The following is a 23,050-nucleotide window of genomic DNA, read 5'->3' as shown; positions in this document are numbered from 1 at the left end:
ATCCTCCAAGCCCTTTTTATAAGTTTTTAAATTATATATCTAAAAACAAAATATTCTCAGGCTTTATGTGTTTCTAAACTATGCAAATGGCTTCATACAGTATGCACCACCCTGCAGCTTGTTTTCATTGCCCTCATTATTATGTTTTAGATTTATTCATGCTGCTGCATATAGCTCTGGCTCATTCATATTGATTGATGAATAGCTGCTATGATTTGAATGTGTCCCCCAAAATTCATGTGTTGAAAACTTGATCCCCAATGTGGAGGTGTTAGGTGAGGCCTTTAAGAGGTGTTTAAGTCAAGAGGTCTCTACCCTCACAAATGGATTAATGCTGTTGTCAAGGAAATGTGTTTGTTGTAAAAAGATGAATTCAGCCTCTGCTTTCTCTTTTGCCCTCTTTTTGCCCTTCTGACTTCCACCAGTGATGATGCAACAGGAGGGCTCTCACAAATGCAACTGTTTGCTCTTGGACTTCCCAGCCTCCAGAGCTGTGAAAATAAATTTCTGTTCATTATAAATTCTCCAGTCTGTGATATTCTGATATGGCAGCACGAAATGGACTAAAATAATAGAATTCTACCCTCTGCATCTATCATAATGTATATATCTGCTCTCCTGTTGATGAATATTTACTTATAGTTTTTCAGTACTAATGGGATGCTGCAATGAGCACTTTTAGAATGTATCTGAATGCACATGACTGATGGTGAAATTGCTGAGTCCTAGGTCATGCATATCTTAAACTTTTTGATATTTTGGTAAACTGTTCACTAAAGTGGTTGTATCACTTTACACTCCCCTCCTTAACAGTCTTTGTTTCTAGATATCCTCTCCAGTATTTTACAAATTTTAGTCTGATGGTTCTGAGATGGAACTTCATAATTTTAATTTAAAGTGCCTGACAACATGTAATTTTAGTAAAAACAAATTCTGGAGTACCAAGCTCAACAGATATTTTTTTAATTTTAATTTTTTTTTTTTAGCTGGTAAGGTAACTCAATAGGCTGTCTCTGAGGTTCTTACTGTATGAGTGAAGTTGACCTGCTCCCCTTGGGAGATGTATGGAATCTCCTAAGGTGAAACATGAGGTGTTTTGATAGCTAAAGATTATCTTGGTTTTAAAAGGTAGAGAAATGCTGGGTAGGAAAAGCAAGGCCAAATGGAATCACATTACTTCTATTAGTATAGGATAAAATAAAAGCAAAATTGGGGCAATTAAAAAGTAAGAAGTGATTTAAGGTGAAAGGGAGAGAATGAGAATAAAACGAGCTTCTTGAAATTATGGGTGTTACCTTGGTTTCTTTTGAGTCTGCCTATTTACATCTTATTCTTAGTTTGCCCTTTGAAGTCACTGGGTTACGCAATTATATCTTACTTAGGACAAATTGCTGCTGATAATAATCACAGAATCATAGAATTGTAGAATGGGTAGAAATCTTAGGCATTGTTTCTTTTTACAAATGAGAAACTGAAGTACAAAGAACAGTTGCACAGTCATAATAAACAGGTTTTAAATAAAACTATTGGAGGAAGAGACAACTAGGGCTCTCTATTTATTGGTCCATGTTTATTGTGGAATTAGCCTGATTACCAATACTGATGAAATAAACCCCTTCTACAACTATAAGATGATGGTTGAAAGCACAGGCTTAAGCCACAGATGCCTGAGCTTGACTCCCAGCTCAGCAAATATGAAATGTATAATCTTGATCAAGTAACTTGACTTCCCCAGCCTCAGTCTTCTCATTTGTAAAACAGGGAAAGTTTTCATTCCTACTTTTTCTGGTGTCGTGAAGAGTAGATGAGATAATATCTCACCTTCTGGTACATAGTAAGCAATGAACAAAGGGTAAATATTATGTTTTTATTTTAACACCTGAGTGTTTGAGACATAATTTAGTCATTTAATGTCCTGACATGAACTTCCAAGGGCAGAAGCGGGAAGGTTTCACTAGAGTTAAACAGGTTAGGAATGTCTGGTCTCCATCATAAAATAGCCTGGGATGTCTTTAACTGTATTTTTAACCTGAATTTAGTAAGTTTTTAAATGCAATCCTCTGAAATGTTCTCTATTTGCTTAGTTATGTGTTTCTCTTCTAATGAAACTATGTCTTATACAATACTTGGGAGTCTTTGGAGGAAATGGAAGCAGAGTAGTTTTTCTCCCTGTGTCTCTAGTGTATTTCTTTATGGCTGGATTTAGATGGTCAAATTTATCTATTTCCTTTTTACTCAACCTTTTATTTCTAAACTCTAAAATATGCCTACCTTAAATTGTTCCATTATGTTTGAAAATGGAATTATAGCCACTTAAAAAATAATGCTGAATCTTTTTACATATGCCATATCTTTTATGTACCCCAATATGCCTTACATTTTAATAATTAATCTTACCATTATTTTATCTTGCTTTTATGTCTATTCCCGGCTTCTGTTTCAAGATAGCTGACTGAGCACATGTATACGCGGAAGTTAACTTTTTTTCTCTCTCAAAATCCTACTGAAACAAAAACGTGAAAAATAATAGTAAGTCTATAATCAGTGCAGAGAAAAATGAAATATTTCATCAGTGGACAACTAGACTGAGAAAGATGTAAAAGCCCTAAAGCTGACAGATGAGATTTTTCCCTTGACCCAACAAAGCTAAAGAACTACGCATATGGTACAAACATAATGTAGTACTGCTCAAATGGTAGGTTTTCTCAGGAGGAGAAATGGTAGGTTTTCTCAGGAGCCAGAGCCAGGACTGGGGTGAGCTGAATGTTGAATATAAAATTTGAGAGCGTACCCCCAAAAAACTTGAAAATATTTTGAAAAATCAAAAGTAAGAATTTGTTTTGCTTCATGCTCTGCTGTGGCTTGGCACAGTACTATTAGCAATTTTATCTTTATTTAAGGTTTTGACATTTTGTCTATTACAGAATTTTGCATTACTTTTGGATCTTTTAAAGAATTGCAGCAGAATATTATTTATGGTGATTATTGTGTGTTTTAGCTTAAGTTTTGTGCCTGAGGCAAGAACCTCACCCACCTCATGAATCTCCCCTTGCTCTGGGCTATATCAGGAGTCCCCTTAAGATCAGAGGCAGCAGAAGTGTGCTCTGAGGCCATCTTTGGATATTTATTTAAAGGTTTGTAAGTCTCTTTGCCAGGGCCCACTCTTAATGTGACTGGCTCTGATGTTTGACTTCAGGATAAAGCTTGGAGATAAGTTATTTAAATAACGTGACAACTTGTCCATGGGGAACTTACAGAATGGGCTTTCGAGTTTAGGGAGAGAAACAGAGGAGGGGCCTAAACACCTTTTGTAATATATGAGAATCACTTGTATGCCAAAGACAATATCCCAAGTACCTTAAAAGAAAATCAACTGAAAATATGCTCCATCCACCAGACCCCTTCCTGGTTATTTGCTACTGATTATTTGCTGCAATCAGATGACCTCTGAACAGAATCCATACACCTTGCCTGGGGAACAGTGATATTTACTTGAACTGGTGAAGCCTTCTTTAGTCCTTGGTATAGATCAATCACTGTGAACATGAGAAAAGTCAACATATCATAAAGATATACGTAACTATATAAAATGATACTCTCTCACCTTACAAAGTAAAGTTGATATCAGACATAGAAGAAAATTTTAAAATAGATGTTCATATCCCCAGAGATTTGAGAGGATACCAAATTCATAAAATAAGAATAGGCTGCTGCATGCAAATGAGTTAGTCAACGTTTGGAAAAACTTAGTGCAAATTCCGGATAATTTCAATACAAAGCTAGAAGAGTAGTGAAATAGGTATATCACAACCTGAGTTTAAGTTTCATAAAAAAGGATAGCTTTATTCCTTATAGTATCTCTAACACTTAGATGAGATCAGTACATGTTGATCTTATCTTGTCAGAGCAACAGGGTAGAGTTACTATAGTACATGGTGCCATCATTTTCAGTTATTCTCTACCCTCCCTGTTGCCATGTGACATAAAGCACCATCTTATAGGGGGAGCTTACATCCCAACCCCTTTGACATTAGGCTTGGCCATGTGACTTGCTTTGGCTAATGGGCAGTGAGTAAACATGAAATATACCACATTCAATCAGAAGTATTGAGAATCTTGAGTGCCTTAGTCTGGTATTTTTCTGTTGCAAAAGAATGGCATGTCCTTTTCAGATTTGCTCCTGCAGCTTAGATTCTGGAATGAGTATATATATATATATAGAGAGAGAGAGAGTATATGTGTGTATATATATATAGAGAGAGAGAGAGAGCCACAGTCAACCTGTTAAAATTGACATAAAACCTAAGAGAGAAATGAGCTTTTTATGGCAACCCACTGAGGTCTGGAGGTTATTTGTCATGAAGCAAAGCTGATTAATAAAGTGACTGATTGATTTTGATGTTGTTAGGAAAATTTATCCAGAGCTTTTAAAATTAATAATATATGATAGTAACTAGAAAAAAATATAGTTAGAATTATCTATTTCAAAAAAACAAGAATCAAATAAAATGTGACCAAACAATAATTAGGAAAGGAAAAACTAAAGAAGCAAAATAATAAGAAACGGAAAACGGACTAAGAGAAAAATAAGGGAAGCTAGTAGAAATAAGAACGAGCATTTTAGAAATAATATAGATCCATTAAAATTCCTTATTTAGGTTATTGAGAAATAAAAATTAAAATCTGGTAATGTAAGCACTGAATTTGTTGGTTTCAGATTGTAACTCTCAGCATTCCAAAATTAAGTTTTAATGAAAATTTGAAAATATTTATGCAACATTTGAATGCTTTAAAAAGTGTTCAACAGTAGTCATTTTCATTATCCCAATCTATTTGCTGGAGAGAAAAAAAAAAAGCCAGGTGTGGTAGCTCATGCCTGTAATCTCAGTACTTTGGGAGGCTGGGGGAGGAGGATTTCTTGAGGACAGGAGTTTGAGGCCAGCATGGGCCAAAAGCAAGACCCCATCTGTACAAAAAATAAATTTACGAGGTGTGGTGGCACACACCTGTAGTCTTAGCTACTTGGGAGGCTGAGATGGGAGATTCACTTGAGTCCCAGAGTTCATGGCTGCAGTGAACTATGATCATGCTACTGCACTCCAGCCTGATTGCAGAGTCAGAAGTCACCTCAAAAAAAAAAAAAAAAAAAAAAGGACAAAAAAAATGTGTATAAATACACATACATAAATTTATATCCTGGAAAATCTCTGAAGACGGAATATTTTCTCTATGATTATATTTCATATTATTTGATTGAATGTGGCTGATTAACCAGAATAATGCTTTCAGCGATATTGAGAAGTAAAGAGGAAACAACTGCCTTGTCTTAGTTAAGAGTGAAATTATGTTCCTCAAACACCTCTTACTCTGGCAAAAACAAAACACAAGCAAAATTCACATATGCATAAGAAAAGGAATCTCACTCTTCTGGGAAAACAAAACAGAAAGAAATATACACAATTTTTTTTTTTGGTCAACAGTTTATTTAGAGTCACTACAAAGTTATATTTAGAGTCACTCCATAAAGTCCTGATATAATCATTAGTAGCGTCCCCGTTCACTCTCAAAACTGACCTGGTTAGGTTGATAAATTCTTACAATTCATGTGCCAGCCATACAATGATTTATTAATCCATATGTAATACATGGCAATATAACCACAGAGATTTTAGCCAGAGATCTTTACTCTTATTCATAATAGTGTGCTATAGAATCCTGGAGGATTTGGAGAGGAAAATGGTAGGTACACAAAATGAGTCATTCATTGACCTATAATCTAAATCTATTACTGTCATTAAGTTTCTGTTTTAGTTTAGTCATCTATAAAATAGAGATAATACATAATTTTAGTAACTTCCTAATGTTCCACTAAAAGTTGGATAATATAGAAAAGAGACCATTTTGAGTTACATAGTGCTTTAAACATGTTAAGTACATTATAATTGTCTGATAATCATTTTTTATGCAGCCCTAAGGTTCCATTACATTCCCTGATAATCTAAACATTATTTAGAGCATTTGGAGTACTTAGCATTGTCTTTTTTCTCTTTGATAACCATGTATATAGATTCATCAAGATCATAATGTCTTGAGGCAATAATGTAATCTACCATTTACATAGGGTAATATTATCTTTAAAACTAACTTTTGAGCTTAATTTCTATAAAAGGAGAAATCATGTGACATTATTTCATTCCTATGATTTCCTTAGAACATCTTTCTTCAGATATAACCTGCAAAAAAGTCAGTCAGTCAGACCATTTTACTCCCTTTAAAGTCTGTTTCTCCCAACATAGAGATAGCCTACAAACAGCCCAAAGTTTAGCTGCCAACAAAAGACATCATGAGAAAATTTCTCTATTTTCCTAGAAATGAATTGTTTATGCTATTCGATAAATTCTTATAATGATGAAATATACTCCATCTTTATTAATGGCTTTTAAATAAGAAATATGCAATAAAAGTCACAATGAGAATCAGATTTTAATTTTAATTTGCCTACCACGCCTAATCTTCAAAGTCTTAAACTTTTACAGTCTAACTTTCCACCTACCCACATAGCATGGCTCTATAAACTTAATTAACAGCCTGTTTTAACATGAGTTTTAAATTATTTACATTTTAAACCCAGAATTTTAGCATGTCAGATGAGAGTTGATTTCACCAGACTCTGTCTTTCGTAAGGCCATCTCTTCTCTTATTTGAAGAATATAGTTCTTTCAGTTTTGTCTCATCCTGAATACTTTCGGAAGAAAGTAAACAGGGCATAAATATGCAGAGATAAGTCATGTTTACCTTGTTCTTGACCCTGCACAGATCACTGGTTTTACTAGTTACAAAAAACTATTCGTATTATATGAATAAGGATACTACTTTTTCAACATAATTTTTGAGACTGCTATACAACAGGGCACTTTAAAGAATACCATTGTGTGCAATGATTGCTATTGGCATTGATAAGACTCTCCAGAAAGTCTGAATTAACCATCTTAATTGTTGATGTATAAAGAGAAAGAGAAGCATCTTTCCATGTGGCATCTTTTCAAAGGAGTACAGAGCCAGATGGAAATATTATTATCATAAGATAGGCATTTCACCATTTAGGAAGGTCAAAGAAAAGGCAACAAATCAACCACCAACAGCAAGACAATTTTTCAATAGTAGTTAGTCTTCAAGAATAATAATATTGAGCAAATTGTCTACAAAACTCGAGCTCTTCTCTGGTAACTCTATGGCTGAGAACAGTGTCTATGAACTGTGTCTGGGGCACTAGAGACTGCTTTAAAGTATGGCAACCTTAACAGTAAAGGGTGTTATTACATCATTATTGCTGCAGTGCAGCTAATGAGAGGAAGGTAAATGTTGCTCCTGAAAGTGTTAATTCTGCATCTCTCCTTGCACCTAATTAACACCAGGAAGGCCTTAGGCAAAAGGGAAAATAGGACCCTTGGGATTAAGTAATCTCATCTCTGACTCCAAGTCTACCTGTCAACCAGATAGAGGAAAGTAGCAGTTAGGATTTGCAATCTCATTTTTAAGCCCTTCTGTGGGGAAATAGATGTAAAAGTAGAATAACAGGAATTTGCTTCAGTTAAGCTTCATATTTCTAGAGAACTGCTAAATCAAATTCACAACCTCTAAGACATCTAACAAGTATTTGCTTTTGCATTTAGTAAAATTTCACATTTTGGACTAAGAAAAAATAACATAAATTTTGAATTAAACAATATCTTCAAAAAAAAAAAAAAAAGAAAAAAGCAGTGAAGACTTGAAACCAGATAAATAGAATGTAGCCTCAGAGGATTTAAATAATAATGGCTTATAGTTAGAATCTCAATTTATGGTTAATTTATTACTTGTTTATAAAGGCAAGAAATGACAGCTTATCTTCAGCTTTGAGAAGGGCTATCATGCAGAAAAGAGAGCCAACCTGTTTTACACTGCTCCAGAAGGCACCATTAAAATCCTTGAGTTGAGGTTTCAGCGAGCTGATGATTTTGGCTCTCTACTGAATATGAATTTACTGTTTCCCACGAAGAAAGGAGCCTCCTGTCATGAAAAGTAGTCCAACTAACCATTGACCATCTGTAAGGGATGCTGTGTAGAGAATTCTTTCATTTGGTAAGATTTTGAATTAAATCGGTACTTTTAACTTTTTCTGGCAACAGAAATTTTGAAAAATTGATATCTTTCTCAGAAGAAAAAGATGAAATGATTCCTTGGCAAGTAAGAATTTTCACTGTTTAGGAAGAATATATTTCCACTCCAGCACCTATTGGGGCCCTTATGCTTCACTCAGAGCAAAGTGAAAGCTTACTCTCTGATTGAAAACAATGGTTTCAAAGTACTAGGGAAGATTATTTAGTTGAAAACAAACAAAAAACACAAAAGCCTAAGACTTATTGAAAATTTGCTTCATAAACTTATAGATTCATTCTTCAAAGTAAAAAAGCTGTCAACAACTTCAGGATATTATGAAACTAAATGAGCGTTTTGAACTGATGATTATGTCACAAACTGGATTCCCGGATGTAGAGATTTTCTGAACAAAGGCTTGGTCATTGTGGCAGTCAGCTCCAAGGTGGCCCCCAGTGATTTTCACCATCTGATATCTATGCCCTAGCTTAGTCTCCAACATTGAATCAAAGCTTATCACGTAGAATACTATGGATGGGTTCCTGTGTTTTTTTCTGAGGCTAGGTCATAAAAGGAGCCACAGCTTCCAACTTGGCCTGTTGGATCATTTGCTCTGGGGGAAACCAGTGCCATGCCATTAGGCCACTTATGCAGCTGTGTGGAGAAGTGCACCAGCAAGGAGCTGAGGCCTCCCACAAACAGTCTTGTGTCTGCATGGCCTTGGAAGCAGATCTTCTAGTGTAGCCTAATCTTCTTCTTTTTTTTTTTTTTTTTTTTTTTTTTTTTGAGACGGAGTCTCGCGCTGTGTCACCCAGGCTGGAGTGCAGTGGCGCGATCTCGGCTCACTGCAAGCTCCGCCTCCCAGGTTCACGCCATTCTCCTGCCTCAGCCTCCGAGTAGCTGGGACTACAGGCGCCCGCCACCACGCCCGGCTAGTTTTTTGTATTTTTAGTAGAGACGGGGTTTCACCATGTTAGCCAGGATGGTCTCGATCTCCTGACCTCGTGATCCACCCGCCTCGGCCTCCCAAAGTGCTGGGATTACAGGCTTGAGCCACCGCGCCCGGCCTAGCCTAATCTTCAAAAGATTACAGTCAGCCAAAATTTGACTAAAACTTCATGAGACCGCCCCCCCAGCCAAATAGCCCAGCTAAGCTGCTCTGAAATTCCTGACCCACAGAAACTGTGAGATAATAAGTAATTATTATTTTAAGACACTATGTTTTGTGATGATTTGTTATGCAGAAGTAAAAACTAAAACACTAATATATCAGTTTTCACGTAGAAATTTTCTTCTAGACACGTTCACTATGTTCATGATGATTGAGGAGAGATGGCCTCAAAGATTTATAAGCTCCATGACAGCATGGAGTTACATTTGTCTTTTCACCCTTATATTCACAGTAGCTACCATAGTTCTTAGGAAAAGTTTATGTAGATTCAATAAGATTTTGTTGGATAGACGAACAAATAAACAAGATACATATTTTGAAGAATTTAAAGTTAATGAGGTAACATTGAGACATTTATTAATTGTTTTATTATAAATATCAAATTTCCATTTGTAAAAAGCAAATACTTTTTTGAGGAAAGAGGTAGAGAATTTTCCTAAATTATTAATTGTTTCTATAAAATATAAATAACATTTGTATTATAGTCAAGGAAGGCCTTTTTAACATGATGTGATTTAAACCCAAAGCTGTACAGCAACATATGTTCTTCCCTCTGCCTGAAATGAACCTTGCTTCCTTTCTCCAGGCTAAATTCCCTTATCCTTCAAGACTTAGTGTGGTTATAACATCCATCTGCAGACTTTCCTGATTCCTTTTTGACTATATTTGCTATCATACTGCATTTGAAAGAATGGCATACTCAACTTTCTTTTTCAAAATAGCTTTATTATTTTTATAAAAATAATATATGCTTAAGAAAAGTGAAATAATATGTCATATGACAATGACTATTGTATTAGTCCGTTCTCCCACTGCTATAAAGGACTGCCTGATACTGGATAATTTATAAAGGAAAGAGGTTTAATTGACTCACAGTGCAGCATGACTGGGGAGGCCTCAGGAAACTTACAACCATTGCAGAATGGGAAGTAAACACATCCTTCTTCACATGATGGCAGGAAGGAGAAATATAAGCAGGGGAAATGCCAGATGCTTATAAAACTGTCAGATCTCGTGAGAACTCACTCAGTATCACGAGAACACCATGGGGTAAACTGCTCCCATTATTCCATTATCTCCACCTGGTCCATCCAATGACAGATGGGGATTATGGGAACAACAATTCAAGATGAGATCTGGGTGGGACACGGCCAAACCATATCAACTATTAAATTATTTCTTTCTGTTACTAAAGTACTTAAATAAGTGATTGCCAAATTTAAGTCTCATTCCAACAGGTCTAAAAGCAGAAGAAGGTGCAGCTACAGGTTCTTGTAAACATTTATGCAAAAAACACATTATAAACACATAATAATAGAAGACTTTTTAAGATGAGGACTCACCTGAATGCAAAGGTTTGTTTCTTTCCTTGTGCCTTGTAATCTTCCCTTCTACTGCTGGTATATTGATTTAATTCTAATAAGTGTATTAGTTTAATCATGTTTTAGGGAAATCTTCATTTTTGCAATATGAATGACATTTCTGCCTCTGAAACTGTGTCTAGCCTTAGGTGAATTCACAAACTGGACATTCTGTAAGTAGGAATGACCATTTTCCTATACAGGTAAGTTGTACACATTGATTACATGACTCATCTCTCTACTACCATGGAGTAAAGAAATGAATATTCAGGATGCCATCATTATTTAGGTCAACAAACATTTATTGGAAATTTGTTAAATGTGAGGCATTGGGCTAGGTAGTCAGATTGGAAAGATGAAGAAGATAAATTCCTTACTCCCAAAGAACTTAGAATTTAAGTAACTGAAGAGGAACATATCAGCCAAGGCTGCTTGGCCTTTATTTTAAAGATTCTTTAGACACCTGTACATTCTCTAAGATATAAGTCCAGGACAGGAATTCTGTCTGCTCAGGAAAATGCTCAGAATATTTTCCAGCTAGATTATGTGGACCCATTGACCACAGCAGAAGAGTTTCGACTCGGGCATAGTAGACTATTTGAATGCTTTGAACTCATTCCACATACTGATGTAAAATCTTACTTGAACTCTTACTCTTTCAGGTACTTAAGTGACCATTTATTTATTGTAATAAACATGAAAGTTTGAATTTGATAGCAAAAACCAGTCAGACGAAGTCTGTCCTTCTATAATATAAATAGCCAAGACCTTAATAAAGACCAGAAACACTTGTACATCGTTAATGTGTTTCTAAGAAGGTCATTGTGAGCTGCCTTGCACACATTTCAATTCTGAATGGACTTTATCAATATTCCACACATTTGGCCTGAATAAGTGGCTCCTTCTTTTAACTGGGGCATTCCTAGACATGGTGTTATAAAATGGAGAGTTGAAAGGTAAAGTCATGATAGCATGGTTGTCTGTCTGGACAAGGTCAGAAGTCAGAAATAGGCAAAGAAAATGTTAGAGCTGTGAGCAGTGTGAAATGTGTATTTCCCTTGGAAGCACTGGATGAAAGGGCAGATAGGGAAGCACGTAAAATGAGCGCTGCTAATACTTCAATTTGGTGTAACATCTACATTTTAAAATAAACCAACTACCAGGACTCAGGACTATTGCAAACTACAGTTAAAAAAATTCCAAGTGTGCTTCTAACTAAAACATATGTAATTTAAAAATATTTCCATTTGTTCTGTGGAACTGCATATCGAACACATATATATAGGTAAGAGAAATGCTGCAGGAGCCTGCCTGTTTCTTATTTAGAAAACTGTGTTTAGCAGGGGAAAAGAAATCAATAATGCCTGTATTTTCCATTATGACAAAGATCATAATTGTCCTGAAATGGACTTTTTGTACTCAAGGCTTATGGTTCCAATTTGTCATTAGTGATAACTTGCGTCAGTATCTAGAAAAGAGAAAGTTTTAGAGAAGACAAAAAAAGTCTTCTATCTTAATTTTCACAGCCATATATTGATGTGAACATTACTTTCATTCTTTCAACCTAAATTGAATGTAATATGTAAAATAGAATATCTGAATAAGTAGCTTGTCAGGAAGAAAAAGGTAGCATGAGTCCTGATGACTATGAGGGAAAGTATATTAAACAAATTATAAATAATATAATTACAAACCATTGTAGATCTACAAAATATTTCTTGTGTGATTTACTTAAAGATAGTATAGTCATTTAAGTTGCAAAGAATAGCCACAGAAGGAAGCGTACCTATTCTACCTGAATTCTACAGAATTCTCAGTAACAAAAAAAAACTACAGATTCCCTTTCTAATGTTCAATATGGAAGTAAAAGCCTTGTCCTTTTAGCTATTAAATACCATATCTTTTGATCACTGAGTCTTCCTCTTTTATTTATTTATAGATATGAAAGAGCAGGTAGAATTATGCACCACAGGTATCTGAGAATTTCAGTTTCAGAAGGAACTAAGGATGGTGCCATCCAACCCGGCTATGCCACAGGCAAGACTCACAGAGGTAAAATGAGTGTCCAAAGACAGGAGCAAATCTGGGGCTGGAATCTGGAGCTTCTTCCATTATCCTAGGCTTGATCTAAGGTCAGCAGTGTCTAAGTCAATGCACATACAGTTTTGCAGTTCTAGCAAAAGAGCTAGATAAAACTACACATGTTCTGGTGCACACCAGTGAGACCATCCGAGGTCATTATTTCTGTCTTCCAAGCTCTGCAGATCGGCACACTACTGAAACCCAATTAAACCACTAGGGGTGGGGAAACTTTAAAAATGAATCATTGACTCTTTAGGGAGAAATGGAAAGGCAAGGCTTTCTGAGTCAGCTGAAACTTTCATCAGCCACTGGGCGTACCCTGTGAGGAAAGGAAGTCACAGGGGCCCAGTGAGATACCTCTGTCATAGTTTTTCTCCAGATTGTGCTTTCTTGAAGAGATACTGAATTTAAAATTGCCCAGTCTTAACGTGGAGCTGTTTGGCAATGACAGGAGTTTAAAGGAGAGGGTTGGGAATTAGACCTTGCACGAAATAATCTACATCCCCGCAACTTGGTGCGCCGTAAATTCTGGTTGGCTGAGCAAGGCCCTGCATTTTTGTTAACTCCCTTTAATTAATCTTGTCATAAGTCCTATAGTGAGGTGGATGAACTTTCAAACATTAAACAGTGGAATTACTCACCGGGTGGCTTTTCCCAAACACTCCAACCCCAATTAAAGAGCTGTATTTGGTTTGGGTTTCCTCAAATGGTGCTCCTGTTAACACTCATCAAACACAGGAAAAATAAAACAGCAATTTAACTGTGCCCGCAGTGTGAAAGGCTTGTGCAAATAATCAGCACATTTCTAACCGGTTAGTAATAGGCAGAGTGCAAAAAACAAATGACCAGATTTATACCACTGGGCAGGTCTGAAAGCAACGTTACAGCTGAAATATATTCATTTACAATTTAAAGCAAGCTTTTCAGTGAATAATTGTTTACATAATAGTGAAGAGTGCTTGTGCTGCACAACTGGGATCCATTTACAATGTGTTAACCAAATAATGCATGTTTACAAAAGATTTAGAGTTTGTTTTTGGAGAAAAGAATTGTGGTACCCATGCCAACAAAAGCAGAGCAGTATGTACAGTTAGTAAATCTTTTCTTAGCTGCAAAATTAGCGTCAAGTTGCTTGAGCCCGTAAACTACGTCAGCATAAGTCACTCTGATTAAATTGATGTGTGAAGGTAGTATTCTTAAACAGCAGGTTGCTCCATTCTGATTTTTTTTTTTTTTTTTAAATCAGTCAAATAATGAGGTAGGGGTAGAGTTGCTTAACCAGGCCAAGGGAAAAAGAAAGCGGAATCATCTTAAAACGGCCATCCTGGATTTAATAGTCTACAACAAAACCCTAAGCAGGTCAACTTCATGGTTCAGCAATTCCTAAAAGCCTTGTCTACTTCTCCAAAGCTTATCGGTGATGGCTGGTGTATAAGAGCTCCCAATGAGGACTGATTTACAGCACTGAAGGGCTTTGCAGTGACAAAGGAGGGCCAGGGTCCTCAAGTGCTTTCTGTATTTTTAAGATCCCAGAAGATGATGTGGTTCTGTGATAGGAATCTCTTACACTTTACCATTGACATAAACAGGTCACAGTGCCTGCAAAAGCTTATGCAGGAGTCAGGAGCAGTCTCTCTCTCTCCTTTTTTTCTGGGTCAGAGTCAGATTTTATTGAGTCAAGCTATCTAATTGAATACAAACCATGTGATAGGACCCAAACAGAGTGCATTAAAAATGAAACAGAAGGGGCCAGGTTTGTCTCAGGCTAGTGCTGTTACACACGTAAGTTTCAGACATCCCCTGCATACAAAACGATTTTTTCCCCCTGCAGTGACAAAAGTTGGTCTTGCAGGGGGAAAAAATAGTAGAGAATAAAACAAATAGACACAAACACACAAATCTAGTTTCATGCTAGATATATCTGTTGTGAAGCAATATGTTGGCTGAATAGGGAAAGTCAGGTGAGTTAAAGTCTTGTGGCAGCCTGATTTAAACCATGGCTACACAAACCAGAGCCCTGTCCAGATCTCAGGAAAGTGAATTATATATAATAACACTTACAGTTTCCTACTACTATTAGATTTGCCTTCTTACATAAATGCTTAAGTTATGATAAAACACAGGGCCATGTCAGTTCCTTTCAGTCTCAGCACATTTGCTATTAGCATAAGAAATGCTGCTTATGGCAGAGCTAGTCGGGCTTGAAATTTCTGAATTAATGGATTTGATTTCCTCTTGAGACAAACCATCAGCCTTGCAGTAATGGAAATAGATATAGTTGGTAAAACAAATAAAAAGCTGGCATGCAGATAAAATGGGTTTCGGTTTAAAATAGTAATGTTGTAATTGAAGTGAACAATTACAGGGTTGCTCCTAGGCACAAAAGAAATACCATGAAAATGAAGTAATGTTTTTGTTAAGTATAGTCATTTCATGAAAATGTAGAGCTGCAGATGTCATTGTCTGCCAAAGGGAAAACTATACTTATTCTTCTATACAAAGATCATTTAATAACATTTGGCTAATTTTAATAATAATTGCTAATATTAACCCTATATTTCACTGGGAGTTTGAGGACAAAGGCTCCCTCCCCCGCCTTGTTCTCTCCCTGTCTTGGTAGTGAGCCAGGGAGAGCAAGTTCCTGTAAAAAGCCATTGGCAATGAGCTATCAAATCCCCACCCCCAGCAGCAACCTACTCTTTTTTAATGTCTTATTTCTCTTTCTTTGTCAAGCATCTGTTATCACGAATGGAGCCTGTTAGCCGGCAACTGGAGGTGCAGGAGGGACTGGAATAAAGAGGGATAGAGAGTGGGAACGCCAGGCAGGACAGGAAAGTGGGCTCTGGAATGTTCCCATTTGATCCCCTGCACATTCTTTTTTTTTCCTTTGGTCTGTTGCAACTTGTCTGTGAACCATATGAAATTCAGAATAGAAACTTCCATTTTTAGAACTTGAAATCTTCTCATGTTCATACACACACAAACGGAGGCAGCCAAGGCCACAGGATATCACAAGAAACATAAGTGTCTCATTGACTCTGAAAAGACAGTGACACAAATACACTTTCACAAAATGCTCAGCTGGGTCCCAGCCCGCCACTTGGCCCTTTCTCCCACTCCTCCATTTTATTGCATTGCAGGAAGAGACATGCACTGTGTTTCCTCCTCAGGTTTTAGTAATTAAAACAATATTGTAGCTCTTTGAAGTTTTATTTGGAAATATACTGCGCTTTGTTCCCTCCAATCCTGCCTGGCTCACACAGCCTATTTGGCGCATTTGGCATCTCTTTATCCAAGGAAAGCGCTTTTCCCCGGGTTGGTTTTTTTTTTTTTTTCTTGGCATCATAGCATTGAAGAAGGCACAGAGGAGTGAGAAAATGAAAGTCCCCCTTAACAAAGGATTGAGCTGTGACTTCTTAAGAGAAAAGGTTAAATCGACCGGCTGTGTGTCTTGGAGTGAAACAGGAGAAGGGCTGCTTCCCTTTTTACTCACCGCCAGTTAGAATAATTCATTTCCTAAGGCAGCCTACCTGTGACAGTCACAGGTGACCTCCCAGCCTGCTAAGCTCGGATGATTTCCCCTTCCCATTGCCTGAGTGCAACTCCTGCCAGAAGACAAATGTACTGCAAGCCGAAGACATATCTGTAGTGTGGAGGAAAAGCAGCCTGTCTACATATGTCATTTTAAAGCCTCGCATGGAGATTTTACTGCTTTCTTCACACTCTCACACTTACATAAATACACCCACACAGTACAGGCAAGTTCCCCAGACTCCCAAGCATTTCTCCCATTAGGAGACATTTTAAAACAAATTAGCACCCTCCCCAAAAGCCTATTGGCCTAAATGTGTTTATTACTTTGTTTGCTGTTTTAAAAACTCTTCCTAAAGCCATCAAACAAGGCTGGGGGAGTTCCTACAGAATTAAGCACACCCTTCGTCTGTTGAGGAATATACACATCTGACAAAGACTGAAAACTCTTTTTTTTTTCCTCTTGACACAGCGGCTGGTGACACATAAATGTACTTTTTTCCTTTGACAGAGTAATAAAAATCTCATTATCTCTGAATAGGCAGCAATTTCGTTATCTAATCTTTTTACCAAAAGGTTAGTTAATTAATCAGAAACAAATCCTGATGATTATTTCAATAGAATTAGAAAGACAAATCACCAGAGTACAGCTAAATAGGGCAGGCCTGCGGTTTCACCTGCTCATTGCCATGCAGGCCCCGTGACTGTCAGGGCTCCTCCAGGCAGACAGCCTTCGGAACAGCAGCCAGCAGATGGCTGCGCCGAGCGGCCAGCCTGCCTTCGCTCCAATGCCTGTGATCCCATTACCTCACTGAATCCGTTACCAGGGTAACTGTTAAATTGCTGTGAAAGGCATGGTAATAAAGTAACCTGTCACATTGGCAATAAAAGGAGCAGAATTTTCCTGTTCACTGAACTTTGCAGCTCATCAATACTCACTTGATGGAGAAATTCACCACTACTCCCGGGTCAGCCACAGGAATCTTTCCATAAGGCTTCTGAAATGCAAACGAAAGTTTATGTAAACACAAGAAGAGATAGAATTAAAAGCTGGATTCTTAGCTGCACAGAGTGAATGCTTCTTTTTCTGTGGAAGGGCTCTGGGAGCTTGAAGAACATCAGATTGCTCCCTTTGTTGTTGTTGTTTTTTAATTTAAAGCATGCTAGATAAAAATAACCTTTGCTGGGGAAAGACAGCTGTGATTAATTCAAGACTGGGAAAACAAAGCACAAGGAAAAAAATCCTTTGTTCCTAAAATCTGTCTTTCTTTTTTCAGATGGTATCTTACTGGCTCTTTTCATTAAAGGGTCAGGGTGCTTTAAAAAATGATTCGGATTTGAGAGTGTTTTTTTCTTTTTTAAAGAATGGGGAGCCTTGGTTTTCATAAGCATAAGGAGTTGAAAACAGCAAGGCCCCCTCCTCCAGCCCACCCTAACAGTTAGGGCTCATCGGTTCTAACTGCGAAGAGATGAATGTGTTCTGAATGTATGGTGTGGTTCTGTCTCCCCCTCCTTCTATAAATGCCCTTCAAAGATTTCTATGTCATGGATTCTAGTGGTGATACTACCAGGTATAAGATTTACTAGAGTTAATTGAGTGCAGTTCTTTGAAGTAAGAAAGGAGAATAGCCACATACTTTCTCAGTATTAAAGAATAAGCAATAAGTAGAAAACCCTATTTACCTCAATTACATTTTGCAGCCAGACTTACAAACATACATGGAAAGTGGGAGTGGGGTTTATCTATCCAGCCCTCATTACTAGGCATTTGCAGACTTCACACTTTTGGCTCCATTTGGTGCTGTCATTAATTAGTCAGTATTAACCTTAGAATACTTTAGAGCTTGCCTATTGAAATAACTTTGGGCACACTCCTTTTTCTCCCTCCCTCCCCTTCACCTGTAAGTGCTTACAGCTTGTTATTAAAAAACTGACAGTATTTCTTTGACCAACCAGCAGCAGACGTAAACTGTACTTCTAGTTGTAGCTGCAACCCATGAAAAAAATGCCTCCAAGCAGGAATTGTTCTCATTACAGGGTGCTCAGCATGGAATTACTGCAGAGCCTTACTGGTTGGCCACATCAGATAGAGTCTTCGATTGGCACCTTAGACAGGATGGAGCTTTTAGGAATGAGGTGGCAATGTGCTGCACATTAAAAAGTGGTTGAGCTTTCAGTTAGAATCAGGAAAATGAAGGCTATGGCTTCATGGTATCCAAATTTGTTTAAAAATGGAAAATGTTTTCTATCCTGTTGAAAGCAATTCTTAAATATAAAGTCACAACACACATATATACATACACAAACACACAACGTGAATTGAATTGTAAAATGTGTATTCTACTACTGATATTTAAAGTGTTCCGTGTAATTATAGTTCTCACCCTTCTGCATTTTCATAAGGTTCCCGAGAAGGAAAGAATGAAGTAGAATTACAGAGGTAATTACTTGCGAACAATCCTCCCTCCCCCAAGTCATATGCTGCCATCACTATGAAGGTTTTCCATGGGTGTCATGGCAGGAGGCTGTCTTTTTCTACACCAGAGATTGTCCAGCTAAATTTGGAAGAATAAGAACTAGTTTATATAAAATAGCCAAAAATGAGCTAGATCTTTAGATCAGCTGCTATAAATACCAGTGGTGCCATGAGAGTTACATAAATGTGTGAGGTGGGTTGGATGTGAGAAAATGGAAGATGGTGGCCTTGTCATCCACTGGATAATCTATTCCTTCTTTAAAGGGGACAGTATTATTTAACTGCCATATACTCTTTCCATGTCTGTCATCACATCTCTTGACTTTTCAAGAGAGCCAGCCCCAGACAAAAACTTGAATCGAATTATATTAGTTTGCTGGAGCAGCCATAACAAAGTATTACAACTGAGTAGCTTAAACCAGTGGTCCCCAACCTTTTTAGCACCAAGGACTGGTTCTGAGGAAGACAATATTTTCATGGCCAAGGTGGGGGCTGGCAGGTGGTTTTGGAATGAAAGTGTTCCACCTCAGATCATCAGGTGTCAGATTCCCATGAGGAGCACACAACTTACATCCCTTAATGCACAGTTCACAGTGAGAATTTAATGCCCCTGCTGATCTGACAGGAGATGGAGCTCCGGTGGTAATGCTTGCTCCCCCTGCCGCTCACCTCTTGCTGTGCAGCCAGTTCCTAAGAGGCTATGGGGACTGGTTCAGGTCCACGGCCCAGGGTTGGGGACCCCCAGCTTAAACAACAGAAATTTATTTTCTCACAATTCTGGACTCTGGAAGTTCAAGATCAAGGTGTCAGCTGGGTTGGTTTCTTCTGAGGCCTCCCTCCCTGGCGTACAGATGTCTTCTCTCTGTGTTTTCACATGTGTTTCCTTCTGTGTCTTTTCCCTGATCTCCTCTTTTAAAAACACCAGGCACTTGGGATTAGAGCATACTCTAATGACCTCATTTTAACTTAATTTATTCTTTAAAGACCCTATCTCCAAATACAATAATGTTCTGAGGTACTGAAGGTTAGAACTTCCTGTAAATTTTAGAAGGACACACAATTCATCCCATAATATCAGTGCAGGCAAAACTTTGTTCCAAGGTAAATCTTGGCAATGATAATAATTACACAATGTTTACAGTGTGAAAGGCATGGTTGTGGGCCTTTTAAATGTATTAACTTACTGAATTCTCACAGCATCCTTACGAGGTGGGAAATATTATTATTCCTATTTTATGGTGATACATTAAGGCACAGGGAGATTAAATAGCTCACGCATGCAGCATCTCGTGATGCTGGGATTGAAGTCCAACCAGTATCTAGTTTGCAGTTTCTGTTTTAGCTGGGTCAGAGCTTTCATGGTGACAAATGACCTACTATGACCTTGAGGCTGTAGAGTAGAGGCACTTAAAAGCTAAAAGTTAGAGTTTTGTCATTGCCAGAAATGCAAATCATCCTTATCAAACAGGTTTACATAAAGGTTCTGTGGATGCACACCTATTCTCACACAATGGGTGTGGCCATTCTGTTGAATCAACTGGATTTCTGCTGAACCAATTGGATTTGAAGTAACAAAGTACTCTTTATCATCTAGAGAAGGTTCAGAGACTGAAAGAAAGCAAAGTTCCTTAAATTAATGCTTTAGAGCCAAAGATATCAACAAGAGTCTCTGAGTATCTGAGATAATTACGCGGACAAAGTTTGGAAATTTCTGGAAATGCTGTAATTTGTGTTTGTTGTGGTAAGTGTTGTTGCTACTTATCTTTTCAGCCACCATTAGCATAAAAATTAAAACTGAAAAAAGTTTTCATCTGTTTTCCAGATCTATAAACTAAGAATAATCTGGAGAGGTCAATTCCTAATTAGAATCTAGTTTGGGAGACCAGGATCCTAAAACCGGTGGTAACTCCAAAGAGTAAAGATCTACCCTGAGCTATACATACAAGATTGGAATTTTACAAGGAGGTTTGCATTTTAAAACTGGTAGCTGAGATTTAACCAGGTGAGGACACCTCTGTGCATCTTTCCAACATCTATTCATTTTTACTCTTTCTGCCTCTCTTTCTCCTTTTTTTTTTTTCTCTCTCTCTCTCTCTCATAGCTATGTGGAAGGGTAAAGCAATAAGAAAAAAATGGGTTTATTCACAGTGTCTCTTCCTCTTCCAATGAAATGAAGTAATTTCTCCACAGGGCCGATTATGCCTAGTTAATTGATTTTCTTAATCAGATATTTTGGAAAAACAATTGAGTTTTATGAACTTCTGAATGTTTTTCTCACTGGAAATTTGAGAGGCACACACCCACTGTTCTTTGTACTTCTAGACTACATAATTGGAGCATGTATCAAGGCAATTTTTTCATACCTTCTATTTGCATGTAATTTTCCTCGAATGATTTTTTTTTTCTCACTTCTTGTGTGCTTACACTAAGGCATTACAGAGAATGACAATTCTGTTTGGAGCCTGTGAAATGTAGCAATTTGAGGCTGTAATGCCTAAAACTGTTATTGCAGGTCCAAATGGGACTATATTATACAATTGTGATGTGTACCAACTTAGAGCAAACTCTCTTTTTCTTAATGTAAAAAAAGACATTTGATTTGCTAACCAATTATGCGATCATCATAATCAGCATTTATTTTAACTTGGCTGAAATCATGTCCAAAACCCAAGAGAAGCAAGTATGAAGAGAGTGGGGATAAAGAAGGGAATAAAGAAAACAATTTTGATATGACGTATTAACCTACGAAATACAGAGATGTTTTTGAATTACATTTTTTCCTTCAAATTCTCTTTGAATCAAGATATGATATTAAAAAACTATTTACTAGCACTTAATACATTTAAATTTCCAAGAGTATTCTCCTACTCTATTCTTTTTCCTCCTAGTTACTATTACTACAATTTGATGGCAATTATAAGGTGACGAATTAACTCTAGTGCTTGGAAACAATGGTGATGCTGAAACATCTCAGCTTCCCTCTTACCAGTTTTCAAAATAAAATAGTTATGCTATGCGAGGAAGTGGCTGAAAGAACACATTCCTGTATGTATTTGTGTATGGTAAAAAGATTGGGGCATGTGTTATGTTATTCGATTAGTTCTGGGTAGCAGGATCCTGGGTAATTTTTAAAAACTCTGTTTATTTGTTATTTACAATCACTAGATATAGACATAAATGTAGATGACTACTCCATCTCTATCTCTAGCTTCAACATCTTGAAGCCATTAACTCTTACCATCTCTCATCTAGATATTCTTACATGGGAGTTTAGGTAAACTAAAAGATTCCAAGCTGAATTGATTATAATATCCCCAGATTCCTCTAGTTCCTGTATTTCTACTCACATAATTATTTTCCTTTCAGCTACCCAACTCTAAGGCCTGGCAAATCTAACTCTGCGTTTCTGGTCTCTTGTTTCTCACAAGTAATCAGTCAAGTCTAATGGGTACCATCACCTCACAGTCTATAGATCACAGACTTCCCCTCTGTTATCTGTAGGACTAATACCCAGTTCTCTGTTATTTCTTATGCTAACTGTCACAATCAGCAATCAATTAATTAGTCAGCTAGCTCTTAAAACATATTTTCCCTCTCAAGTTAAGACATTTGTAAAGTTTTAGACACAGTTCTGTTACAACCTCAATTGAGGGTAAACATGTTATCAGATAGAGGATTTTTCTTAGATGTCGTAACTAATGGTAAATACTTCTCCGATCTGTAAATTATTTTTGTGGGAACTATAGGCATTTTGAGCCATAATCTTCATTCAGGATGATTAAGCCTGCATAAAAACTCCAAGTAGTGCCAATTTGCCATACCCGGTATTCTAAACAAGCTTTTATTTTTTTGGCGGGGGGGGGGGGGGGGTGGTTTCACACCGTTCACGAAAATGTAAGCTAATTGAATGAAAGATTAAAAATTATTTTATGGCCGGGCGCGGTGGCTCACGCCTGTAATCCCAGCACTTTGGGAGGCCGAGGCGGGCGGATCACAAGGTCAGGAGATCGAGACCACGGTGAAACCCCGTCTCTACTAAAAATACAAAAAATTAGCCGGGCGCCGTTGTGGGCGCCTGTAGTCCCAGCTACTCGGGAGGCTGAGGCAGGAGAATGGCGGGAACCCGGGAGGCGGAGCTTGCAGTGAGCCGAGATCGCGCCACTGCACTCCAGCCTGGGCGACAGAGCGAGACTCCGTCTCAAAAAAAAAAAAAAAAAAAAAAAAAAAAAAAAAAAAAAAAAAAAAAAAAAAAAATATTTTATAAAGCTTATCAACACAGCCATATCTAGTAAG

The 23,050-nt window shown here is 37.4% G+C and overlaps 1 protein-coding gene and 1 long non-coding RNA gene across 2 annotated transcripts in view; one reads left to right on the top strand and one right to left on the bottom strand.

Annotated features, from left to right (window-relative positions):
• Positions 1-23,050, top strand: part of LOC126957105 (prothymosin alpha-like) — a 1,190,772-nt gene that overhangs the window by 32,272 nt on the left and 1,135,450 nt on the right. The gene's annotated exons all lie outside the window — the stretch shown is intronic.
• Positions 2,411-17,309, bottom strand: LOC126957107 (uncharacterized). Its single transcript, XR_007726644.1, has 3 exons — positions 17,221-17,309; positions 3,358-3,536; positions 2,411-2,500 (listed from the first exon to the last, which is right to left on the bottom strand). It is a non-coding gene; the product is annotated as an uncharacterized LOC126957107 (long non-coding RNA).

Source organism: Macaca thibetana, chromosome 6, assembly GCF_024542745.1.
Source record: "Macaca thibetana thibetana isolate TM-01 chromosome 6, ASM2454274v1, whole genome shotgun sequence".
NCBI lineage: Eukaryota > Metazoa > Chordata > Mammalia > Primates > Cercopithecidae > Macaca > Macaca thibetana.
Note: the sequence above shows the minus strand (reverse complement) of the source record. Positions and strands in the feature narration are given on the sequence as shown.